Consider the following 9260-nt stretch of genomic DNA (forward strand, 5'->3'; position numbering starts at 1 on the left):
TCCCTTTGTAGTCTGTAATAGTTTACAGGCCCTGCCACATCAGCTGAGCATCGGAGCCGGTGTAGAACGATTCGATCTTAGTCCTGTATTGACGCTTTGCTTGTTTGATGGTTTGTCAGAGGGCATAGAGGGATTTCTTATAAGCTTCCGGGTTAGAGTCCCGCTCCTTGAAAGCGCCAGCTCTACCCTGCTCATTGCGAATGTTTACTGTAAACCATGGCTTCTGGTTGGGGTATGTATATACGGTCACTGTGGGAATGACGTCCTCAATGCACTTATTGATAAAGCCAGTGACTAATGTGGTGTACTCCTCAATGCCATCGGAAGAAACATATTCCAGTCTGTGCTAGCAAAACAGTTCTGTAGTTTAGCATCTGCTTCACCTGAACGCTTTTTTTTATAGACCGAGTCACTGGTATTTCCTGCTTTAATTTTTACTTGTAAGCAGGAATCAGGGGGATAAAGTTATGGTCAGATTTTCCAAATGGAGGGCCAGGGAGAGCTTTGTATGCTTCTCTGTGTGTGGAGTAAAGGTGGTCTAAAAATGTTTCCCTCTGGTTGCACATTTAACATGCTGATAGATATTAGCTAAAACGGATTTAAGTTTCCCTGCATTAATGTCCCTGGCCACTAGGAGCGCCGCCTCAGGATGAGCGTTTTCCTGTTTGCTTATGGCGGTATACAGCTCATTGAGTGCGGTTTTAGTGCCAGCATTGGTCTGTGGTGGTATGTAGACAGCTACGAAAAATACAGATGAAAACTCTCTAGGTAGATAGTGTGGTGTACAGCTTATTATGAGATACACTACCTCAGGCGAGCAAAACCTTGAGACTTCCTTAGATATTGTGCATCGGCTGTTGTTTACATAAATGCTTAGGCCCCCGCCCCATGTCTTATCAGAGGCTGCTGTTCTGTCCTGCTGATGGAGTGTATAACCCGGTGTATGTTCTTAATGTCGTCATTCAGCCATGACTCAGTTCATCCCATACAAGGCACCCTGATCCCCTTCCGCGAAACCGTTTCCTTCTCCAGTGAATAACTGGAATGTGGGCCTAGTCGGGTGTCTGTATTACATCCCTCCCGTCCGACTCATTGAAGAAGAACTCTTCTTCCAGTTTGAGGTGAGCAATCGCATTTCTGATGTCCAGAAGCTCTTTTCAGTCATAAGAGACGGTAGTAGTAACATTATGTACAAAACAAGTTACGAACAACACACACACAAAAACAATAGCATGGTTGGTTAAGAGCCGATAGAGCCCTCCAGTGCCCTTCTGGTGCCATGTTGCATTTTCACATGTGAATTAGACATGTGAAAATCGAATCTGCACTTTCACTTAAAAAAACGTTCAAATGTTATCATGTGTAGTTTCATTGCATCACATCACATTAACTTCTCATAAAATCACGTGATCATTTGAAATGAACGTGTTATTTTCTGTAAGGGCAGTCTTCAAGGCTAGAGGTTGCAGTCAGAAGTCAGACATTGCTCACCCACCCCTACCTCTTTTTCATAAGTGTTATGGAGAGTTTTATAGATGAGTAAACCCCATGTAAAAGGCAGTGGCTGAAGGATTTGCAGTCAAATGAAAACAGGGGAAATTGCTGGAGCTGTCATTGTTACGCATCTGGTTGGAAAAGAACATGCTGTGTATGCACATCCTAAAACCAGCAGCTGCATCTAGAACGGTGGAACATGGGAAATCACTTAGCATTCAGACTGAGCGCCGCAGTCAATATCTGAAACAAACCATTCACTTGGTTACCATTCAAAATAAACAGCTCCCAGACAAAAACCAAGTAGTCCACTTGACATGCTCACAGAGCCATTCACCTACTTTATGTTCAAAACTTTACATCTATTAGTACACCCTTTGAAAAAACGGCTTCCAAAATGGTACTTTGGCTGTTCCCATAGGAGAACCCTTTTTGTTTCCAAGGTAAAAACGTTTTTGGTTCCAGGTAGAACCATTTTGGATTCCCTCTGTGGAAAGGGTCCTACAGTACATGGAACCCTAAATCGTTCTACCTGGAAACAAATGGGTTCTACTCTGGAACCAACAAGGGTTTTTGAAAAGGTTCTCCTATGGGGACACCCGAAGAACCATTTTAGGTCCCAGGTAGCACCTTTACTCCAGGTTTTCATTGGCACTGATATTTGTTAATCCAGCTAATCTTTCCTGTCTGAAGATCCCTTTGTTTGTGAGGAGAAAGCCAATCCTCGTCAAGGTAGGCTTTAAGGCCGAGAAGTTCACACAGGATCCTGGCACACACATACCAGACTTGAAAGGATGAGTAGCATGAAATGTGTACTGTACTGTGCAAACATGATACAGCATAATTACAATGTCTTCATTACAATGTCCGAAGAAACATTGAGTAACAAAGTGTGCTAGATATCAAGACCTTAAAAATGGATAGTTCACTCAAATGGCAAACATACATATCGGTTTCCTTACCATGTGAGCAGTCTATGGTCAAGACCACAATCCTTACTTTGGTTTTGTTTACCTGACCAGTGTCTCCAAATGCTTACTTTTTAGCACCCCCCACCAAATAAAGTAATTATCCCTGATATTAGTATTTTTTGCGTTTCATGTCATCTTAAAGTAACTATTGAGCTACGCAATACATTGTAGACAGGTTGGGATGATTTGGACATGAAACACAAACAAATGCTAATATAAGGTCAGGGGACATGTCTCGTCTTCATACCCATAGCCCTATATGGATATCCCTTTCGACAACAGTAAAGACAAAGTTACTGTTCTTGTACTTAATGAAAATCACCATGGATTAGAGCATCTGCTAAATAGTAGCTAGATTGTTATCTTAAACTACAACACCCATTTTCTTCTATCGAAACAAACACACTTTCGACCATCGCAGGTGCCTAGAAGGTAATACTCATGTTTGTTTTTTTATACACAGCCAACCTTGTCATAAATTACTTAGAACCTGGGAGTATTCATAATAATAAGATTATCACAAAATAAAGTATTTAAACAGAATTAACTATGAACTAAGCAGCCTTTATTCTATGTACTATGCGTGTACGGTACAAAAAATATATATTTTCACAAATTTTACTAAAGCTCAGTTATGCAGTGCCTTGTTTAAAACTTTGGGAGATCTTCATGTTTTTGGTTGTTATGTAATACTTCAGCCACAACCATCAATGTGAAATGATCTCTAATGCCTGCTGGGTCATTACCAAATAGAACATGTAGATTAATCTAATCCAATGTGTTCCAAACCCCAATGTACCCCAGAAATCTCACTGCAGAAAACTCAGCTCAACTGTGTTGGGCTTTGCTTTGTCTCAGCCTGAAGGTCAAGAAGTTTGAGAGAACAGTGAAACTCCAGGACTATAGTGCAGACAACCTGACAGTAAGCTAAAGCTTGATTCTCCTACTCCACCGCCAGCCCTCAAAGCTCCCCCAACACCCCTCTCCACACCACAACACAAACCCAAAGTCCTCTTTCTCTCTTTCTACCTTTGTGACGAGGGAGTAGCATGGCAGCTCAACGCGTCACTGGCAGACTTTATTGTGTTATTTGGTATAGAAACACAGTTCGGCCTACACAAAAGTTTTTTTACGTTTTTTTTACAGTAGACCAAGACCAGCATTCAGAGAGTTAAAGTTAGAGGCACCAGTCATCTATGCCCCACAATTCAAAAGATTAAGTCACTTGTCATACGTGGAATTTGTAGCTACAGTTTTTACTATATGGGAACATGTTAACTACTTTCAACCAGACTATACACAGGACAAAGAGAGACATTTTAATGTAAGGACATTTACAGTTTATGAGTATTTTTTTCCTCACTTACAGAGGATACATTTTTTAAAAGACCTGATAATTCATTGATTGTTCAAAAGTATGTTGACAAATAGTATTTAGAAAACGTATTACAAGTGAATGTGAATTCAAGAAATTTAAAAATAACGTGGGCAAGTATAAAACATCAAATATTATTCCAAAACCTAATCAACTCGAAGGCCAACATCATATAGTCTTATCGGTTTAAAAGTTTAGTTACAAATGTCCACTTCAGGGGGTGAGTTTTTTTGTTAATTCATTCCTCATGTAACATCCATTCTATTATAGTATAATAATTGATTGAAACGTTAGTTGAAAGTTACCTTTATTGCAAAAGAATATTCATAATATACCCATATATACCATTTGAGTTTTGCAGTAATGATGGGTGTACAATCGCAATAAATATTTCAATGGGTTACACAAAATGAACGCTAAAATATACAATAGTAGAGCTCAAACCATGTACAGTACAAAATGGTTTTGTAACCTTTGTTTAAAAAACAGCCAAATAACAACGTGAAATTGCAAAAACAAACAACAACAAAAATACAAGACATTAAATTGTCACGTAATGTCATTCTATCATATTTTACAATAATCAGTCAATATTATACAATGTGGTATGTATCCTTATTTGTGTATTTGATTGCAATTATTTGATTGCAATTCTTCAAGTTCACAAAAAAGTGAATAATATATTTGTTTGCAAATCTACGATTATATTTGGTATTTTTTATATGTATTATATAAGCATCATCTAATAATATTTGACACTAAAGATAACACGACTTGGTACGTTTTGAAATTAGGTCATATATAGGCCTACATATTTCCACTACCTGCATTTATCAAGGTTACGTTTTTATTTTAGGACAAAACAACAGATAACCAGTTCAAATTAACCTAAAAACTGAAAACGCTATATATTTTTTTATATTTTGAAATGTTTTTATTTTACATAAACATTTATTTTATATATATATTTTTTAAATATCATAGGACATGTTGGATCGCGGTCAAATGTAAAACAATATACACTCTCTGCTGAGGACAGTCAACTATTTTATTTTATTTTATTTGACAAACGGATATTGTCATATTCATTTTTTAAATTCAGATTGACGGGAAACCGTATTTTAGTACAAATCGCCCTGATTCCTATACGTGCTGCATTTTCATTTAGCCTGTTCCAGTAGCTACACTGGAGCGCAAACTCTTTCCTCTTCGCTAGCATAAAATGGAGGCTGCTGGCCTTGAGATTTCAACAGCTAAGACCAGCAAAGAGTACAGCTGTGCAAAGACTCATGATCTTGTGCAGCCATGGGGGACGAGGAAAGTGGGCCCATATTCTGGCAGACTGCCAGGAGACCCCTTAAAATACAGCAAAGGCCTTGAGCCTTGATTTAAAAATATGCCAGACCAATGTCAAAGGAAACGCCCTGTTTCCAGAGTGCAGCGTCATTACGTGGTCAGATTAGGAAAAACAACCAGCCATTTAGAAAGCAGCATTGGCTGGTGTCGCTGTTGTGTGGTGCACTGCTCAAAGATGAAATGACCGAACTTAACTTAAAGTAATATATTGTATGAGCACAGAGATACCCCAAGATATGTTTAGATAAAATATCAAACGGCTTTACATGAAAGATGAACCACCATTCTCTCTAGGAAGTTCCATGATGCTAGACCATAAATCGTGACTTCGGCCACTAGAGTGAGGCAAGCAAAAGGGAACCAATAGCAGAGTAGTAAAAGTATTCTGAGCGAAATGCCAGTATTTCTTCCCAGCTAAAAGCCTCCGGTGAAAAGTTATCCGACTTCAGATCCACATTTTTTTATTATCTTATGAAGAGATCAAGAATCTGAGTTTATTAGAAAAGATTGCTGAAAATGGACTGCAGTGCTGAGTGCAATGTGCCATTTCTCAGCGTCATATCAGATTTGACGATGCAAGCTACTACTCATTTTCTGTTAATATTAGTCCATGCAGCAAACTCATGTTCCCCCAAGGCAATAACACTTTCTCTCTGTACCCAAAACTTTACAGCATTCCTAGCATTTCTCTTCTCTCCTTGCAACATGCTCAAATGTGCTTTAGCGAAAAACAGGTCAACAAGAATCTTACCATCATCCTTGGAAAAGTGTCATCACTACAGACATGGGGGAGTTATCGACGGGGTTCAAGGTGTCATAAGGGCCCCCTGTAAACAAAGACAACAAACATCTAAATATGCTGCTAACATGAAAAACGAAATAATAATCCATGCTTGATATAGGATTAAGGACAGAGCCTGTTTTAAGTGCCACTGACATGTTCTTAAGCATTATAACTGGATAATGTACCGGTCTGCTTTCAGTAAAGTGCAACCGGAAAAAATTTTAATAATTTGAGAGTCATAATTGAATAAATATGTGTGTGTGTGTGTGTGTTTGTTGAAGAGCATGGCAGGGATTTCCCAAAGAAGGCCTATTTTATTGCATTGTCATCGTACACAAATTGTATGGTTTTGAATTTAAACCAGCTCCGCTGGACCGCCATGAACGTGCTTGCAGACAGACTAATAGCACCATGGGCACGGTTTGCTATTTTTTCCCCCTCTCTAATTGGAATTGGAATATCGTACATGTCAACCATTACAGGTCAGGTTAGGGGCACACCTGAAAAGATCAAAGGAGCTGGCATGTTTAAGCGTGGCTGCACACTTCCAAAGTTAGGCTACATTGAAAACAATCTAAAACCTTTCAAAAACCATTAAGGAGTATGATGAGGGCTCAGTGAGGACAAGGTCTGACAGCAGATACACAAAGCAAGCTTTAACAGGTGATAATTAAGTGATCTGTCCAGGCCGGTCAGTGATAAGAGTCACAGATAAACATCACAGAGCCACCGAGCGGAAATAACATGTACTGTCAGACTGCACCCAGAGGGCCGTTGAACAGCACCCAAAGTGCCCTTGCATCTATCAGCATCTCTCTGATTAGGCCTGTCTAAAGAAGAGCTCTAGTGGCCCACCACCGCACATCATTAACTAGACATTAGAACTCATTCTGATCATTTGGAGTTTTTGTACAGTTTTTACTGTATTAAATGTAGGCTATGAAATCTTGTGTCCATTAAGCACATTTGGCACGTCAAAGAGTCTGCATCAAAGACTTGTCTATCACTTGCATTAGTTATGTCAAACCATAATGACATGAGTCCTTTTGAGCCATGAGGAAAATTGTGATGGTTGTGCCGGCGAGATCTCAATGTTCCAGGCTGCCCTGCTCATTTTCTGAACTCTTTCACTCCCTTCTACTGTGACGACGAGAGGCGTGAGACTGAATACTATGGCTATTTTGGCTGAAACAAAACCAGACACTGAGATAATTAATATCATATGCATATCAAAAACAAGGGTGATGTGGGAAAAATATTGGATAACAATGCCCAGAAAAATTTGTTTACTTAACACATAAACAAAAAACAGTTTTGGTGCAATGAAAGCTCACTTTAGATTTAGCAGTACCAAATAAATGAATTATTTCTCTGATCTAACGCGTGTTATTCTAGTCTGTCCAAGATTTGTCTCATCACATTCATCAACTAGCCAAAGAATCAATAGGCGAAGGGACATAACAATGCTTTGAGACTTCTGCAGCCGCCATCTTGCCCTGTCAGACCAGACTAGTGCCTTCATACAACTACAAGACAAAGCAAAGGTGTCTATTTCACATGTAAAGATTCATCTCTGACTGAGGCAACAAACAACAAAAAAAGGATAGAGAACCTTTGTATCTAAAGACAATTTCTTAGAAGTTAATTGTATGTGTAATGGAAAAATTTGCCATGTAAACGTTTCAGGATACACAATTTATTTTGTGTCTTATACAACCATTTTGAATGGCTTCTCTTCAACAAAAATGCAAGTAATTATAGTGTCCTATGCCAAATCCAGTGAATGACCAGTAATCAAACCACCTTTGTGAGGTGCAGTAGACTAAAAGACTAATAAACCTACTGCCTGAGACTTATGACGTTTTGATACATCTTCAGGGCTACATGGCCCTCCCTACCTGAAGTAACAACTTGTTACCTATATACCTCGACTGTGTGAATAAAGAAAAGTCCTAACTGTTACTCATGTTTTGACACAGTTCCAACTTCCAATCCATGACTAAGATCTCTTTGAGCAATAGATATAATTTACTTTTTGGGTTAGGCGCTATCCTGCCTTACCTAAACAGGTAGACGCCATTTTTACCATACCTCTTATTTACTTTTCAACCAGAACCAACCTTTCAAATAATTGTTCCATTGAAATGCCACGTTACGCTTAAACTTCAGCTGATAGGCTTCTTTTCAGAACCGAAGATCATACCTGCGGGGGAAGAACACACTAGAAAACAAATATACCTACGTGTAAACTATTTTTCTACGTGCCAACAACGGCTCTTGTGGTCATATACACACGCTCAGTGAAGCTACACTAAATTAATTCAAATGAATTCAAAGTTGTAAATGTTTCGTCATCCAAAAAACAACAAATGTTTAATATGCTAGTTTGCCGTAACATTAGGGTATATCACACCGATAACATTTTCAAAAAAGCTATCATCGTCCTCTGAAGATGCTCAACAGGTACGCGCGCCACTCTCGTGAGGTGCTCAAATGGTTATTTAAGAATAACGGTATTCACGAGAGCAAAGATGCGTTGCCTGCGCACATTCACAAAGCAGGCTACAGGACGAAGAATGAGGGATAGATAGGCTACATATTCCCAAAAGCAACAATTGCGTATGTCTGTACAGAGCATCATTCACATCACACAACGCACGCAGCGTTATACCAACGAATTAACAGCCAATGACGTCAATTTAGCAGCATGTAATGTTGGTTACTTTTATGTTACAATAACGCATTACCAATCTTTATCATAATAACATATTTTTAAAAATTCAACAGCAATGAATAACAGCATTTAGTAAGGCTTATATAAAATTATATCGCGATCTACAGACGGTAGTCTTACCTGTGCATAATGAATTGTCTGTCTGGTGATAAACATTGAAAAAACTTTCAAAGCATGAGCCTAAATATTGATTTGCATTGCGTCATAATTCAATCGCTAGCATTGTTGAGTGACTGTAAATTCCCATTTCGAATTCATGAGTTCTTATCAATTTACATAGCTAGAGCCTTAACTCCCTCTCCAATTTTATCAGTTTCAGACAGACTCCAGACAGTCTCAGAGCAGTTTACGTTCCAGTCTGTGTTGCGCGTTCACGACCCGCGCAAAAATCAGCAACATTTCAGAATGACAGCCAGAGAGCCAATGGGATTGTGAATCTGAACCTGGCATCCAATGACAAAAGGCCATAGTGAAAATCCTGGTACCCGCGTGTTGGGGGTGAAAATTAATCAATAGTCTGGGAATTTGAAAATAGCATGAATGTGA

General features: G+C 38.9%; 1 long non-coding RNA gene across 1 annotated transcript in view; it reads right to left on the reverse strand.

Annotated features, from left to right (window-relative positions):
• LOC123991100 overlaps nt 1-9051 on the reverse strand; it is a 45983-nt gene extending 36932 nt beyond the window's left edge. Inside the window, exons 1-3 of the long non-coding RNA XR_006830753.1 lie at nt 8835-9051; nt 8101-8183; nt 5948-6023 (exon numbers count right to left, since the gene is read on the reverse strand). This is a non-coding gene — a long non-coding RNA (uncharacterized LOC123991100). The remainder of the gene's footprint in view (nt 1-5947; nt 6024-8100; nt 8184-8834) is intronic.
• Nucleotides 9052-9260: the final 209 nt, after the last annotated feature.

The sequence above is a fragment of the Oncorhynchus gorbuscha genome, linkage group LG12 (assembly GCF_021184085.1).
Source record: "Oncorhynchus gorbuscha isolate QuinsamMale2020 ecotype Even-year linkage group LG12, OgorEven_v1.0, whole genome shotgun sequence".
NCBI classification, from domain to species: Eukaryota; Metazoa; Chordata; class Actinopteri; order Salmoniformes; family Salmonidae; genus Oncorhynchus; species Oncorhynchus gorbuscha.